The 15,656-nt window shown below is 50.9% G+C and overlaps 1 long non-coding RNA gene and 1 pseudogene across 4 annotated transcripts in view; one reads left to right on the forward strand and one right to left on the reverse strand.

The window, feature by feature from the left end:
* Positions 1 to 1,495: 1,495 nt before the first annotated feature.
* Positions 1,496 to 3,123, forward strand: LOC308623984 (phosphoethanolamine/phosphocholine phosphatase-like; annotated as a pseudogene). Its single transcript has one exon. The product of its transcript is annotated as a phosphoethanolamine/phosphocholine phosphatase-like (transcript).
* Positions 3,124 to 6,117: 2,994 nt separating this feature from the next.
* LOC308623584 overlaps positions 6,118 to 15,656 on the reverse strand; it is a 55,628-nt gene continuing 46,089 nt past the window's right edge. Inside the window, exons 4-6 of one of the 3 annotated variants that reach the window (XR_014016850.1) lie at positions 13,708 to 13,947; positions 11,182 to 12,873; positions 6,118 to 7,011 (exon numbers count right to left, since the gene is read on the reverse strand). This is a non-coding gene — a long non-coding RNA (uncharacterized lncRNA). Of the gene's footprint in view, positions 7,012 to 11,181; positions 12,874 to 13,707; positions 13,951 to 15,656 lie in introns of all 3 variants that reach the window. The other 2 variants (XR_014016851.1, XR_014016849.1) reach the window with 2 other exon arrangements.

Consider the following 15,656-nt stretch of genomic DNA (forward strand, 5'->3'; position numbering starts at 1 on the left):
CTACCATCTGAACTGGAGAGAGTAGTGCTGGCCCCACTTGGCCTGGGCAGCCCGGGTCCAGCAGAGGCCTGACTGAGCTCACTCCATGGTCATGTTATGAATTTATACAGAACTTGGTGCAGCGACCTACCAGCCCCCAGGTGCTGCCTCCTGAGGGCTGGTGGGGCCCTCCTGAGACTGAAGGCATCCTTTGTCCCATCTGAGTGGGCATCAATAGACATCAAGTCTCAGGACAGTCCTTGACCTCTGACCATCCAGGCAGTCATCTGTGGTCCTCCAGCTCAGGCCAGTCTGGTCCCTGTCAAGCCCCTGTGGCCAATTACTGAGCTTACCTTGCTGCTGGCAATTGAACAGCTACCTGGGCAGCACAGACAGCCCTTTGGGATGTTTCAGTTACTAACATGCATGTGGTTGAGAAAAGGTCCTCCCCCTCACAGGCCCATAGCCTGCCAAGTGAGGTAATAACCGTCTAAACATTTGAGTGTGTCCCTGACACAACAACCATACAGCAGACCATGGCCTTGCAATCCTTTGGGCTTCCAGCTGTAACAAACTTTTGATATTCATACTCATTAAGAGTCAAAGATACGGGAGCAACTGGGCCACCCAATGGACAGTTTCACACTGAGGCTGCATGATCTTGGAGATCCACATGCACCCATGTGGTCTCTGAAAGCTGCCAATGATGGATTCCATGATACGGCATAATTCTTGAGCCTCCCACTGCTTCATTGAGCAAGAATTTCTTAATCACCATAGCATTTAGTCTCTGCTCTTTGTAAAGGAGGGAGGAGACTGGATAAATGAGCAGTATTGTTCTTGGGGGATGGGTGAGTCATGTGGCCAGGGGGCAGGTGTGACTCCTGGGCTCCCGCCACCAGAGACATCAAGGAGGCCTGCGCCTTTTGCAAGAGGAAGAGGTTCTTGCTGTTGTGGCCGGACAGCAAGAGCACTGGATGGGTGGCTGCAGCCCCTGACCCTAAATCAGCCCCTTCCTTCCTTGGCCTTCAGATCCCACAGCTGTGCAGTGGGCCGTCAGTGGTGTGGAATCTGCCGCTTTCCCCAAGCCAGTATCTGTTCTCATGCCAAAGTCCAGAACCTCAGCTTTCCTTTGGGAACTTCTTACCTGTTTCCAGTCCAAACAGTTCCAGAGGGCTGATGCTACGTTCCACCCACCTTGAAGATGGGCATATGATCCACATTTAGCCAATCCCATGTTCCATCCTATGGGTGCTCTGATGGGTTCAAGGACGATGCTATGATCCAAACCAGGCCAATGACGTTTATTTTATTTTATTTTTTGGCCATGCTGTGCACGCGGGATTTTAGTTCCCTGACCAAGGATTGAACCTGTGCCCCCTACATTGGGAGCTCAGAGTGTTAACCACTGGACCACCAGGGAAGTCCCATTCCCTCATTTTCAAAACTGCTATGGATTTAAAGCACACAAGATGGTTGTGATATGAGTGGCCTTTTCAGTATGACTTCTTTGACTTAGAATGTTTTCAATGTTTATCCATGTTGTAACATGCATTATCAGTGTTTCATTCATTTTTTTATTGTGGTTAAAAATACATAACATGGGGATGGGGGGCAAGTGGAGGGAACGGCCCAGATGCACACCATTCACGGACCCTCTGGACTGGAAGGACTCGTGAGAGCCGGAGCCCAGAAATCCGGGGATGGGTAAGATGCAGCATCCCCTCCAATTCCCGTAAGCGCCCCTTGCTCCATCCTGCACCCAAATACCTCAGCTAGGCCCTCTCCCCACTCTTGACACTCCAGACTCAGCCGGGACAGAACTCCGCAGCTGCCGCTCCCCACCATGCAGGAGAAGCTCAGAGGTCCTGTCCCCCTTTCCTCTGAGGGACTCTTTTTGGTGACCACAAAAGGATTTGGTCGCTCAGGACAAAGCTGGTAGAGGACAGCGGGATGGCTGCGCCCGGCGCGCCACACTTCCTCCTGACCTTCGACTTGGACGAGACTATCGTGGACGAAAACAGCGACGACTCCGTCGTGCGCGTGCCGCGGCGGGCCAGCGGCAGCCTGAGAGCCTGCGTGCCACCTAGCGCGAGGGCTTCTACAACGAGTACATGCAGCACGTCTTCCAGTACCTGGGCGAGCAGGGCGTGCGGCCGCGGGACTTGCGCGCCATCTACGAGGCCATCCCCCCGTCGCCCGGCACGGGCGAGCTGCTGCAGTTTGTGGCCAAGCAGGGCGCCTGCTTTGAGGTTATTCTCATCTCAGACGCCAACACCTTTGGCGTGGAGAGTGCGCTGCGCGCCGCCGGCCACCACGGCCTGTTCTGCCGCATCTTCAGCAACCCGTTGGGGCCCGACCCTTGGGGGCTGCTGGCGCTGCGTCCCTTCCACGCGGACAGCTGCGCTCACTGCCCCGCCAACATGTGCCAGCACAAGGTGCTCAGCGACTATCTGCGCGAGCAGGCCCACGACGGCCTGCCCTTCGAGCACCTTTTCTACGTGAGCGACGGCGCCAACGACTTCTGTCCCATGGGGCTGCTGGCAGGCGGCGACGTGGCCTTCCCGCGCCGCCACTACCCCATGCACCGCCTTATGCAGGAGGCGCAGAAGGCCGAGCCCAGCTTCTTCCGCGCCAGGGTGGTGCCCTGGGAAACCTCCACCGAAGTGCGCCTACACCTGCATCAGGTGCTGAGGACGTGGCCTGCAGGGGCCACCCGGGCGGGGAGGGGGTGGGGCGGTGGGGGTCGGGAAAGAGAAAGCTAGTTTTATTATTCCCTTTCCCTTTCGTTTTGGTATATCCCTCCAGGATTTCCCGGAATCCCAGGTTGGTCCATTTGGGGACTGGAGGAGGGAGTTGGGAGCTGTCCCCATCTGTGCAGTTAACCGAGCTCAGCTGCCTCCCCCAGTTCCACTGCAAGCGAATTCTGGAGTCCGGCCGCAGCAGCGTGGCACGCATATCTGAGCAGGCAGCAGTGTTTCCACAAACCTTGTCCTCTCAGCTGGGAGGACGGGGTTCCCTGTCAGGGTCGAGAAGGAACATGTCCCGCCGCGTTGTGGTTAACTGTTGCCTTGGGCTGCGTGGCCTCCCTCCTCCAGTCTTCTGTCCAGGGGACCCAGGCCCCGAAATGTACCCCCCCGACCTCCCCCGCACCGGACTCCCCGTGGAGAGAGGTGGCGCTCCTTGCTGATGGTCCCAGGCCTAGATCTTGCGTTACCTACTGTGACTCTACACTACAATCCTTGCCCCCCGCCCCCCGACCCTGTTAGCATCCCCACAGGATAAAAAGCTAGAGGGAACGGTCACCTCCTGTTGGTGGAAGAGGTAGCACACTGTTCCGGGGCTCGGGTCTGGCCAGCCAGGGACCTCACAGAGCCCGAAGATGTCTCCTTGCACCCCAGCCTCGTCTATGTATGCAGCAAGAAACCAGGGACTTAATCAAAGTCGCCCCACTGACTGGGCCCTTTTGAGCCCCCCTCCTCCCGTATGGAAGAGAAAGCTATGATGCTTTAAAGCAGAGCCAGTGGAAACCCAAGGCCCACCTCCCTCTTCTGGGGTTTCAGAGCTGTGAAGGAGGTGAAGGGGCAGAGGTGAGCGAGGTGTCTCATGCTGCCGTCTGGGGGATGAGGGCGAGGTGAGCTCTGCTCTCAGAGAGCCCCACCTAAGTGAGGGAGCTGGTCCCCACTCTTGGAGGAGTGCCCAGCCTGGGGCACCAAGACTGAATACACAACAAAGCAGGCAACAGGCAAAAGAGCAGGGTGCGGCCCACCTTCGCAGAGGGGCACAGGGGTCTAGTGTGGAGGGCTCAGTGAGCACCGAGGAGATGGGAGATACTGCTGCTTAGGACAGGCAGAGGAGGCTCAATGAGCGGGAGCCTTACAGGTGGGTTGCCTTTCAGTCCCTCGGCCCGCTAGCCCTGCAGGGCAATCATCAGGAGGTCATCAAAATTTTATTCAAAGTTGGCACTTGCAGCTGGAGACCCTGTCTTGCATGGCGTAAGGGTTCCCTGTGGATAAGGTCACCAAGCTCCTTGGCTTCCAGTTCTTTCCTGTCTCCAGCAGGCCTCTGGGTGCCTCCTCTGTCTTTACCCGGACGCCTTCCCATTGCAGTGGGGGAAAGGAAGAGACACAGCTCACAGCCCAGGAGGCGTGCCTGTCTGGTCCATTCTTGACTGGAGCAGGCTTTGGTGTGGGACTCAAGAGGCTCACTCAAGGCGGTGCTTGGGTCAGCATCCCAGAGATCCCAGGTTGTCAGCAGCTGGGCTGCACATAGTTCCCGGGGAAGAATCCAGACCCCTCTGAGCCGATGCCCTCACAGCAGCCATTGGAGTAGTGGCGGGTGATGCAGATAATGGTGCCCTCGGAGAAGGAGAGTTCATTGTCCTTCTGGCGGGTGTATGGGTACAGTGTCATTCCTGCAGGGCAGGAGGAGAGGGGTGCCATGAGACGTGCCTCCTGCCCCGCCACAGGGATGCTTGTGCCAACATACTGGACTCTAGGGGGCAATGTGGGGAGTGGGGCAGGAGATGCCTTCTTCAAAGCCCCAGGACTCCTCCCCAGCTGAGCTAATATTCAGTATCAGGCCAGCTGCTTCCCTCCTCTGTGGGGGTGCGGTGGGGTGGAATAAAAGGCTCCACAAGTGTGACACAGGCCATCCCCTCCACTCCAAGAAACTTCAGTGTTTGAGAGCAGGGCCCCAGGATCTACCCATGTTTTGTAATCTGCTTTCAGCCCCCGTTCATCCTGGTCTTTCCACAATGTCTCTGGCAGGTGCTGGAGGTATTGCTCAGTAGGTGCTCTAGTAGGTGCTCAGTAAATACAGCAACGTTGAACAGTGTAGACTTGGCCGAGTGAGCCTTGGGCAAGTCACTTAGTTTAACCTCTCAGGCTCAGCTTCGTCTGTTAAATTGGAGTGTGAAGATCCTAGGAGGTTAAGTAAAAGTGAGAAAATGGATGAGAAGCTTCGACTCTGGGGTCTGGTATAAAGCAGGGGCTAAATTATGTTAAAACCCCCCACATAACATTTACCATTTAAATCATTTTGAGCATTCAGTTCTATGGCATTAATTACATTCACGTTGTTGTACAAGTATTCTCAGCATCCACCTCCGGAAGTTATTCATTTTCCCTATGGAAAATTCTGTATCAGTTTCTCTAAATTTTTGCCAACATTTGTTATTTTTAGCTTTCTTGATTGTTTTGAAGCCCTTTTTCCATTTAAAACATTGGGTTGTTTGCCGAGTCCCGCCAAGCGCTCCTCCTGGCGGCGTTGGTGTCGGTGAGTCCAGCCTGGAGCGGTCTCCGTGCCGCAGGGGCCCGCGCCCCGGGGCATCGCTAGCTGCCTCTCAGGAGAGGAGACCCCCGCCCCCCGGCGCCCGTGCCTGGAGCGCCGAGATTGTGCGGCGCCGCGCGGACGCGGCGCCGGCGGGGCGGGTCTTGGCTAGGCATTGGGTGCGGGTCACCTGAGCGCGGCGGCGGTCTGCGCGCCTCTCCCGGAGGAGAATGTCCCGCAAGTGGGCGTTCCGGCGCCCGTGCCTGGAGCGCCGTGATTGTGCTGCGCCGCGCGGACGCGGCGCCGGCGGGGCGGGTCTTGCTCGGCATTGGCTGTGGGTCACCTGAGCGCGGCGGCGGTCTGCGCGCCTCTCCTGGAGGAGCGTGTCCCGGAAGTGGGCGTCCCGGCCAGAGCGCATCTGGCACGGGGCGTCCTTGGGGCTTAGCTGTTAGCGCCACACGAGCTTGCGGGGGTCTAGGAAGCCAGCGCTCGGCGGCTGGGAACGACCCGTCCCGTGGGTCCCTGGCATCCGAGCGCGGAGCGGAGGGCTGCGGACCGCAGGTAAGGGGACGGGGGTTGGTGGGGGTGGGTGGAGGAAGGAACGAGGAATTACACCAGAGCTGTTTGGTACAGGGGCAGAAACAGAAAACTCAGACGTAGCACTGCAGAGGCCATGGGAGTTAAGTTGTAAATGCTGCTGGCTTTCAGTAGCCTGCCGCCATTCTCTTCTGTAGCTGATGGGATACAAAGCTCTACTGGGTTGTTCTTTGCATGGGATAGTCTTGTTTTGCAGAAATTCAGCTCAGAGCCATCCTTGATGTGTAAGTGTAAGGCTGGATCTTAACAAATGGCATCGCGAAACAGAGGAACGCTTCAAGTGAGCTTTATTAGGGGGCGCTCCCGGGTGAGGTTCACTGGTCCGAGAGAAAGGGACCAGAGAAGTCGCCCCCGGGCGAGGGCTGGGCAAGATTTTATAGGGGAAGAAGGGAAAGGGGTGTGGTGAATCTGGGAGGGCGCAGGGAATTCCTTATCTGGTGGTCTCTTCGGGTGTCGTGGCACTATCTGGTGCCGGTTACATCAGTCTCGGGACCGCTAGTCCCGTCCCTCGAAAGGCGGGAAGGCTGGGCCGGGTGGAAAGCCCCCAGGTCAGTTCCTGGAACTGGGTGGTCCGGAATGTCTCCAGGTCAGTTTCTGGAACTGGGTGGTCCGGAGAGTTTCGGTCTGATGCAACCTGTGAATCTGATTGCGTTCCCTTGCCTCGGGCCAGTTGGCCTTACATCCCGACATCTTTGGTGTAATGGGGCGGCGTTCCGATCTCTGGCTACTTCATGCTGAATGGGGGCGTCGAAAGGGGAGTCGGGCGACCAGAGGTCCGAGGCTTAGGGGAGACCAGTGGGGGTTTCTGTAGGAAGCAAGGTGTAAGGACTGAGGAACATTTGGTTTGTGGCCACCCGAGAGACTTCCTCCATGCGCCGGCGAAGGAACCTAAGAAAACGGGGGGCAAACATGAGCAAGATACAGATGAGAATTAAGGGGCCTCAGATTGGTGTTAGCCAGGTATAGAGGGTGGATCGCCCCCAATCGGGAATTGGGGAGGCGGACTGTTGGTGTTTGCGTTGGAGTTCTTCTCTTAAGCGATGGAGGGCGTTTACAGCAGCATTCCTCCTGTAGGAAGAGGCAGGTACCTCCTTTGTCGGCCGTCAGGAGGTCCAGGGCTCGTCGATTCTGGAGAGCGACTCGGGCTATGGAGGTGATTTGGCACTGGAGAGGAGATGGAGGCGGCGGAGCCTTCAATGGCTAGCTGGAGTTTATGTTCTAAGTCGCGGGATGTTGAAACACTATGTGTTAGAGCTCCCCCCCGCCCCCCGAGGCCTGCAGCGACCAGGGAGGAGGCGAGAGAGATGCCTGCGACCAGAGGAAGAAAGATAGCTCTTTTCCGTCGGGTAAAGGGCGGCGTGATTAGCGAGGAAAATTCGTCTTGGCTATACAGTGTGAGTTGTGGGACGAGAGTAATGGGGATACATGGGAAGGGGGAGGAAGAATTGATCTCTTTTGTGAGGGAACCATTGCACCACAAAAACATGCCTGGTGGTGCTTCAATTGATGTGTTTACCGTGAGGGATGTGTTGCAAAGAAACCCAGTATCAGGTAGATTTGGACGGCTGCCGTAACAGATGGTGAGATATTTTTGAATCAAGGAATATGGGGACTTTTAACGGGGAAAAAGGTGGGTTTGGGGTTGTGTAGGAAGTAGAATTGAAGGGCTGGTCGAGTGGGACAGCAGCCAAGGGTGGCCGGCCAAGCGAGGCACATAGAAAGCAGTCAGAGATGTTACCTATTCCTGTGTGGTTGAGTATCTGTAGTGTTTGTTGGTCAGTTCGGCTGCTGCTGCTAGGGCCCGAAGGCATGGTTGCCATCCCCGAATGGTTGGGTCTAGCTGTTTGGAGAGGTAAGCCACGGGGCGGTAGGAAGGCTCTACAGGCTGGGCAAGGAGTCCAGTGGCTATTCCGGCCCGTTCATCCACAAAAAGGTGAAAAGGTCGGTTTGGGTTGGGCAGAGAAAGGGGAGGAGAAGATATCAGAGCGTTACGGAGGGTGAGAAAGGCCTGTTGAACGGCGGAAGGAGAGGTGAGGGGTCCTTGAGGGGTTTCCTTAGCGGCTAGATATAAGGGTTTAGCGAGAAGAGCAAAGTTAGGTATCCAGTGTCGGAAAAATCCTATAAGGCCCCAAAAGGAGAGAATTTGTTCCGCTGTTTCCGGAGGCTGGAGTTCACGGATAATCCGGGTGCGATCGGCTGTTAGATCTTTTGTGGTAGGGGTAAGATGGAGCCCCAGGTAGGTTACAGAAGATACAGATAACTGAGCCTTGGCTGGGGAGACCCGATAACCGCGAGAGCCAAGGTAATTGAGGAGATCTGCAGTATGTTGACTTGAGAGGCTGAGAGATGGGCTACAAAGGAGGAGGTCATCTACATATTGAAGGAGTGTGCTGGGGGTACGGGAGCAGGAAGTGAGGTCCTGTGCCAGCGCCTGACCGAAGAGGTGAGGAGTGTCGCGGAAGCCCTGGGGAAGAACTGTCCAGGTGAGCTGACCCGAAGTATGAGTATCCGGATCCGTCCAGGTAAAGGTGAAGAGGAAATAGGAGTCGGGATGTAGGGGGATAGTGAAAAAGGCATCTTTGAGATCCAGAACCGTAATGTGGGTTGTGGATGGGGGGATATGGGAGAGCAAGGTGTATGGGTTTGGTACTACTGGGTGGAGAGGCATTATGGCTTCATTGATTAGTAGGAGGTCCTGGACCAGGCGATAATCCCCAGAGGCCTTGCGGACAGGCAGGATGGGGGTGTTTCAGGGAGAGTCAGTGGGGATAAGGAGTCCCTGGTTTAGGAGTCCTGTGATAATAGGTTGTAGGCCCCTAAGGTGAGTCTCAGAGATGGGAAACTGGGGCCTTGATGGAAATTTGGAGGGGTCCTTTAGGCGGATGAGGACGGGGGAATGGTGTGTTGCTATTATGGGCTTAGAAGCATCCCAGACATGGGGATTGATTGGGTTCCGTGTGATTGGAAGAGGGGGATAGGAGGGGGAGGGTTCTAGAGACAGGCCGAGAAGAGGAAGCAGGAGTTGGGAGGAGGGGACCTTAGGGTCAAGTCTATCCAGCTGGAGGGAGGCCCCTAAGTGGAAAAGGACATCTCGGCCTAGCAAGGGAACTGGGCAGGATGGTATGACTAAGAAGGAATGAGTAAAAGGGAGTCCTTTGTTATGACATGGGAGTCGACCGGTCTGGAGTGGGAAGGATGGTTTGCCATCAATACCCATGACCGAGATCTGGGAAGGAGAAACTGGCTCGGAATAAGTAGGCAGGACCGAAGAGGCAGCCCCCGTGTCCACCAGAAATGAAATGGACTTATCCGCTACCTGTAGCTTTACCTTGGGCTCGGTGAGGGTGATGGGGGTCTTCGAGTCCGGGTGCCGTCAGTCGTCAGCCAATCCCAGCAGTTCGAGTGGTAATGCCATTGGGTCGGCCCGCCCCCCACGTGGAGACGCTGAGGGAGGGCCAGTCGTAGCTCAGTCACTCTTCCAGTGGCCCGTTAACCCGCAGCTGGGACAGGGCTTAGAAGGAGGTCGGGGATTGGGACATTGGCGAGCCCAGTGGCCTTCTTTTCTGCATTTGAAGCAGGCCCCCGGCGGGGTTGCCTTTTGCGGACCCCATGGATGCTGTGATACACGGGAGATGGCCGGCCTTAGGGCGGCTACAAGAGGTTGGGTTTGGAGGGCCACCTTCTGGTGCATCCGAGCCTGTCAGCTGGATCCTGCTAAATCCTCACGGCCATTGTAGACTTTAAAGGCCATCTTTACCAGATCTCGAATAGGGGTTTGAGGGCCGTCTTCTGCCCGTTTTAATTTCTTTCGGATGTCCGGGGCTGATTGGGTGATAAAATGGGTGGCTAGGACCGCTGCCCCTGCCGGGGTGTCGGGATCCAGCTGGGTGTAGAAAGTTAAGGCCGCTGTAAGGCGATTGAGAAAGATAGCTGGATTTTCGTTAGGTTCTTGGATTATCTCTTTTAGTTTTTCAAAATGGACTACCTTATGAGCAGCAGCCTGCATGCCAGCCAGGAGGCACTGGATCATGAGGTCGTGTTTATGACGGCCATCTTGGCCATCCTGAGAAGTCCAGCCTGGATTGGTACCAGGTACAGCAGTCACTCCGACAGGCATGGAGTTGTCGGTAAGGTGAACCTGATCTGCATGGTTTCGGGCAGCAGTTTGAATTCTTTCCCTCTCGTCAGGGGTCAGAGTAGAAGATAGGATCACAGAGATATCATACCAGGTTAGATCGTAAGCTTGAGAGAGGTAGCGAAATTATTTGATGTAGCGGGAAGAGTCCGCCGAAAAGGAGCCTAATCGCGTTTCTATTTGAGAGAGAACTTGGAGGGAAAAGGGAACATGAACTCTAACTAATCCTTCCGCTCCTTCTACCTCCCTCAGAGGGCAGAGAAGATTTGGATCTTGGGAGTCGGGAGAGCGTGTATGTGCACTAATTGGCGAAGCAAGGGGCGAGGGAGGAGAAACCGTTGAGGGAGGCGGGGGAGCGTTTGGATGGGCCGGAGCAGCTGCGGGATGAGGAGGGACCGCTTCAGGGTTGGGTGGAGGCTGGAGAGGAGCTCTGGAGGGGGGAGAGGTGAGAGATTCGGGTGGGTCGCCTAGTGGAGAGGGGTCATCGTCAAAGGAAATTAGGGGCTTGGATGTAGGAGATGCCTGTTTGGCAGGAAAGATCTGGGAAGTGGAACAATCGACGTAGAGGGAGGGGCGGGAGCGTAAATACCAGAAGGCCTGAACATAGGGGACCTCGGATCATTTGCCCATCCTGCGGCAGTAATTATCTAGATCACGGAGGATGTTAAAATTGAAAGTCCCTTCAGGAGGCCATTTGTATTGATTGTCTAGAGGATATTGTGGCCTGGCCACAGTGGAATGGAAAATAAGCCGTCGGCAACGGAGAACTTGGGAGAAACCGAGGGCTGTAAAATTGGCTAGGAGACACCCCAGGGGTGTCTTAGAATCTGGTTTCGATTCTGAGGTTCCCATGACCCCCAGTCTGTCCCTGAGTGAATGGAGAAGGAGAGAGGCGTGCCTGGTCTCAGTCTCCAATTCACGGCAGGTCGGAGGGCAGTCAGGTGATTGGGACGTCTCCACAGTTCCATAGACCTCACTTGCTATATGGTCGGTCTTTTGATATATGTATTTAATAGGTATTTGTACACGTATGGTAACCCTGATCTTAATTTTTCCATTCACCCCACCTATCCTTTTAGATAAGCATACTTCTAAGTCTGTGAGTGTCTTTCTCTGTGGAAATATGTTCATTTGTGTTAGTTATTAGTTAACACCTATAAGTGATACCATAGGATATAGGTTTTTGCTTTCTGACCTACCTCATGTTCTGTGATTATCTCCAAGCTCATCTATGGTGCCTCAAATAGCAGTGTTTCATTGTTTCCCATGGCTAATATTCTGTTGTATAAATAGACCACTTCTTCTTTATCTGTTCATCTGTTGATGGACCTTTTGGTTGCTTCACTGTCTTGGCTATTGTGAATAAGGCTGCAGTGCAGATTTTGCAGCCCGGGTCTTCTCGATTCAGGTCTCAGGTGAGAGGCCCAGTGGTGTGACTGCTGGATTGAATGGTACCTCAATTTTTATTTTAATTGCAGCTCCCTTCTGTTCTCATTATGGGCTGTTACCACTTTACATCTCACCAGAAGCTAGAGGGTACAGTGTTCTCTAAAACCCCTTCAATATTTATTGTTTGTAGTCTTTTTGCTGATGGCCAGTTGACTGGTGTGAGTTGAAACCTTTTTGTAGAGTAGATTTGCACGAGTCTAATAATTACTGAGGTTGGGCTTTTATCCATTTTCCTTTTTTTAAAAGAGAGTGAGCCAAATTAACCTCTTCATATTATTTTCTTGAAAAATTTGCAGTTTTGAATTTTCTTGGCAATTCCCTACCTCCGCACAGTTGTTTAGGGCAGGTGTCCTTTACAGCCCTGAGTCCTTCTGAATGTTAAGTGACCATTAGCGGTGGGTTTAAAGCCGCTCTTGTGGGAAACGGCCACAAGGCGGCAGCATTTCTACATTTCCAACTCTGGGTTTTTGGGCAACAGAGCTTTCCTGGAAATTGTGTTAGTAAGCAGCAAATTAGAGTGGAATGTGCCAGCGAAAAGCCCCAAGAGCATATATATCCTAAATTGTTTGCTTTTTAAATTTAATTTTTATTAATTATCAGAGCAAATTTGATAAAAATGTAGATTCTCCTAGGTGTACAGTTTCTGATTCATCCTATCAATGTATCTGTCTATTCCTCTTTGGATCCTTTCCCGTGTATATTATAGAGTGTTGAGTAGACCTCTCTTTGTATTCCATAGGTATTGTGTGATTATATATTTCATATGTATTAGTACATGTCTGTTAACCCCCATATCCTAATTCATACATTCCTTACACCTTTCCATTTGGTTAAACATAATTTGGTTTTCTGAATCTATGTGTGTCCTTCTCTTGGAAATTATTTCATGGGTATCAATTTTTAGGTAACACCTATAAGTGATGTCATAGGATGTCTGTCTTTCGGTTTCTTACCTCAAGTTGGGTGATTATCTGTAGATCCTTCTGTGGTGGTGCCAACGGCACTGTTCCATGCTTTTTCATGGCTAATATTCCATTGTGTACATGGACGACTTCTTCTTGGTGCATTTTTCTGTTGATGGACATTTTGGTTTCTTCCAGGTCTTGGCTATGGTACATGTTGCTGCAGTGCAGGATTGCCAGCCTGTGTCTTTTTGATTCTGGTCTACTCATGTGATAGGCCCATTAGTGGGCCTACCAGATCACATGGTAGCTCCATTTTTACCCTTAAACGCACCTCCATTCTGTTCTCACTACTGGCTGTTACCAGGTTACATCCCACCAGCAGCTAAAGGGTACACAGTTCTCTAAAACCCCTTCAGCATTTATTCTTTGTAGACTTTTTTTTTGCTGATGATCATCCTGAAGGCTGTGAGGTGAAAGTTTTTGTACACTGGACTTGCATGGCTTTATTAATTCCTGATGTTCAGCCTTTTTCCATTCCTGTTTTTTTAACAAAAAAAGAAAGAAAAAGAAACAGAACACAGATGTGCGTAAAATATGCCTCTTGAAACTGTCGTTTTGAAATGTGGACGCCTTTTGAATTTTTTGTTCGATATACGACCCCAGGATTTGTTTTCAGGGCAGGTGTGATTTACAGGCCCGCACTTATTTTGAATATCAACTGACCATTAGCGCTGGGATTAAAACTGCTGTTGTGGGAAACGGCCATTAGCGCTGGGATTAAAGCTGCTGTTGTGGGAAACGGCCACAAGGCGGCAGCATTTTTCCATTCCCAAATCTGGTTACTAGGGCAGCAGAGCCTTTCTGGAAGTCCTGTGCCTAGGTTGTAAATTAAAATGGAATGTGCCAGGAGAAACCCCCATAAGTTTATCTTACATTAATTCTTGTTCGTTGTTTTAGTTTTTTAATCAGGGTAATGATTAGAATATTGTTTGGCCTAGGTGTACACAATCTGGTTCATTTGTGCATTATATATATATATACATATACATATATATATATATACATATACATATATATATATATATATTCCTGTACAGAGCCAATTCCCATGTAAATTATTGCAGAGTGTTCCATAGACCTCCCTTGCTATATGGTCGGTCTTTTTAATATATGTATTTAATAGGTATTTGTACACGTATGGTAACCCTAATCTTAATTTTTCCATTCACCCCACCATTCCTTTTAGATAAGCATAGTTTGTTTTCTAAGTCTGTGAGTGTCTTTCTCTGTGGAAATATGTTCATTTGTGTCAGTTGTTAGATAACGCCTATAAGTGGTATCATAGGATATGTCTTTTGCTTTCCGACTTACCTCATGTTCTGTGATTATCTCCAGTATCAACTATGGTGCCTCAAAGAGCAGTGTTTCATTGTTTTCCACGGCGAATATTCCATTTTGTACATGGACCACTCCTTCTTTTTCCACTCATCTGGTGATGGACATTTTGGTTACTTCCATGTCTTGGTTATTGTGAAAATTCCTGTAGTGCAGCTGTTGAAGCCTGTGCCTTCTCGACTCTGGACTTCTCAGGTGAGAGGCTCAGCAGTGGGCCTGCTGAATGGAATGGTGGCTCAATTTTTACGTTTAAACGCAGCTCCTTTCTGTTCTCATTATTTGCTGTTACCACTTTACATCTCACCAGAAGCTAGAGGGTACAGAGTTCTCTAAAACCCCTTCAGCATTTATTGCTTGTAGACTTTTTGCTGATGGTAGTTGACATGTGTGAATTGAAAATTTTTGGAGGTTAGACTTGAATGAGTCTAATAATTCGTGATGTTGAGCTTTTACCCATTTTCCTCTTTTTTGAAAATGAGTGAGTAAAACTTACCCCTCCATACTATCTCCTTGAAAATTTGCCAGTTTTGAATTTTTTTGGCCATTCCCTACCTCCGCACAATTGTTTAGGGCAGGTGTCCTGTACAGCCCTGAGTCCTTGGGAATGTTAAGTGACCATTAGCTGTGGGTTTAAAGTTGCTCTTGTGGGAAATGGCCACAAGGCGGCAGCATTTCTACATTTCCAACTCTGGGTTTTTGGGCAACAGAGCTTTCCTGGAAATTGTGTTAGTAAGCAGCAAATTAGAGTGGAATGTGCCAGCGAAAAGCCCCAAGAGTTTATATCTCCTAAATTATTGTTTGTTTTTTAAATTTAATTTTTATTAATTATCAGAGCAAATTTGATAAAAATGTAGATTCTCCTAGGTGTACAGTCTCTGGTTCATCCTATCAATGTATCTGTCTCTTCCTCTTTGGATCCTTTCCCGTGTATGTTATTATAGAGTGTTGAGTAGACCTCTCTTCGTATCCCATAGGTACTTGGTGATTATATATTTCATATGTATTAGTACATGTCTGTTAACCCCCATATCCTAATTCATACATTCCTTACACCTTTCCATTTGGTTAAACATAATTTGGTTTTCTGAATCTATGTGTGTCCTTCTCTTGGAAATTATTTCATGGGTATCAATTTTTAGGTAACACCTATAAGTGATGTCATAGGATGTCTGTCTTTCGGTTTCTATCTTACTTCATGTTGGGTGATTATCTGTAGATCCTTCTATGGTGGTGCCAACGGCACTGTTCCATGCTTTTTCATGGCTAATATTCCATTGTGTACATGGACGACTTCTTCTTGGTGCATTTTTCTGTTGATGGACATTTTGGTTTCTTCCCGGTCTTGGGATGGTACATGTTGCTGCAGTGCAGGATTGCCAGCCTGTGTCTTTTTGATTCTGGTCTACTCATGTGATAGGCCCATTAGTGGGCCTACCAGATCACATGGTAGCTAGCTCCATTTTTACCCTTAAACGCACCTCCAATCTGGTCTCACTACTGGCTGTTACCAGGTTTCATCCCACCAGCAGCTAAAGGGTACACAGTTCTCTAAAACCCCTTCAGCATTTATTCTTTTAGACTTTTTTTTGCTGATAATCATTCTGACGGCTGTGAGGTGACCGTTTTCGTACAGTGGACTTGCATGGCTTTATTAATTCCTGATGTTCAAAAAGAAACAGAAGCCAAATGTGCATAAATTATGCCTCTTGAAACTGTCGGTTTGAAATATGGACGTCTTTTGAATTTTTTGGTCGATATGTGACCCCAGGATTTGTTTTCAGGGCAGGTGTGATTTACAGGCCTGCACTTATTTTGAATATCAACTGACCATTAGCGCTGGGATTAAAGCTGCTGTTGTGTGAAACGGCCACAAGGGGGCAGCAGTTCTCCCTCACCAAATCCGGTTACTAGGGCAACAGAGCCTC

Source organism: Mesoplodon bidens, assembly GCF_964165515.1.
Source record: "Mesoplodon bidens genome assembly, chromosome: 10".
Classification (NCBI taxonomy): domain Eukaryota; kingdom Metazoa; phylum Chordata; class Mammalia; order Artiodactyla; family Ziphiidae; genus Mesoplodon; species Mesoplodon bidens.